Raw genomic sequence first — 1622 nt, 5'->3', positions numbered from 1 at the left:
ATTACAATTAATATTATCATTATTATTAATATTGCCATTATAATAAGAATAGTAGTCGAAATAATAAGCTTAAGTATGTTTTTTTTCTAGAACCAGTTTCCATTTTCATACCCATCAGATATCAAGAGATTCCTGTTGATATCTACAAACGAGATCTAGCAAGAATAGTCGAAGCAATTAATATGAAGGTACTATTTTTATTATTATCATCATTGTCATTCTTAATATTTTGTGTTATTATTGTCATTATCATTATTGTATATACCCAAATAATATTAAAGATCATCATTATATGAATCAGTGTTGTCCATACATTTTTGCTTATTGTACCATCTATTACCTTCTTGTACTCTTACGTACCCCCCCCCCCCTACCATGGCTAAACAAACTGTTTTCATTAGGATAATGCAACTATATACTAATTATGAAGGACTGCATTGCAGGAGTGTTGGTCAATAAATTCGAATTTGAGACACAATCAAAAAAGATGATTTGATTATATAATACTTGCGCATGTGGTGTGGCATCAGGTATAAGCCATTCAAATCTCAGTTACTTAATAACCATATCATTTTCTTATATAAGGCCGTCATCTCCTTTGTACTTTAACCCGGGACGTCCGGGGTAAATGGCCGGACGCGACGAGTTCGCGCATAAAAACAAAACGTTTTATATGTTGTATATACCTTATAAAAAGGAGTTATATTTTTAGATTATCCTTGAATACTATTTTGACTGTAGGTCTTTAAAAATCGAGTATTTATCATATGATTGCATTCGGACACTGCTCGAAATCGCTAATACCGCGCGAACAGCGAGGTGCGACGAAGGCATTTTCCTTTTTATGAAGAGTGAAAATGCCTTGCGAGTAATCACTTGATATATGTGAGTAATTGTATTGCTGTTGCTAGGTGTTCATTGTAACAGACATTAAATGAATGCAGGCAGGGGAAAGTGAAAATATGCAGATAATAAATATAAAGAAATATTAATGACTGAATAGAGAGAGAGAGGTAGAGAGAGATTGATAGATTAAGAGAGAGAGAGAGAGTGAGAGAGATAAAGAGGCAGAGAGAGGGACACACACAGAGACAGAGAAAGAGGCATAGAGAGAGAGAATGATGGAGAGAGAGAGAAAGAGAAAGAGAAAGTCAAAAGACTTAATTCCATTATTTGCAATGGTTCTTCTTTGTTCATATGCAGGGCAGTGTACAATAATACAAACTAAATGAAGATAATATCAAGTTCATTCGTAGGGGAATTATAAAATAAGATCAAATAAATTGGCCACATCATTAGAAATAAAGGTACATAGTTTAGCTTTTCATTTAATTATTAGATGCCATTGACAATTCAAAAGAAACTTCAATTTCCTTTTGAAAGTAATTAGATTGGAGATGTTTCTAATATTTTGTGGTAGGTTAATCCAGGTACTGGATCCTCGTACCTGTTTCCGTGTATAACCTCTTTATGAGCAGAGAGTTAATATGTCTGGTTTGAATGCCTGTTTTGTTACCAATTATTTGTAGGTGCATAAACCAATGAGGATATTCACCCTATATGAATTTATGAATGGATATGCCTATGCCCTATTGACATTTTGATTGAACGTTTAACCAGTT

The sequence above is a fragment of the Penaeus vannamei genome, chromosome 5, assembly GCF_042767895.1.
Source record: "Penaeus vannamei isolate JL-2024 chromosome 5, ASM4276789v1, whole genome shotgun sequence".
In the NCBI taxonomy this organism is placed as follows: Eukaryota; Metazoa; Arthropoda; class Malacostraca; order Decapoda; family Penaeidae; genus Penaeus; species Penaeus vannamei.
This window is presented reverse-complemented; position numbering follows the sequence as displayed.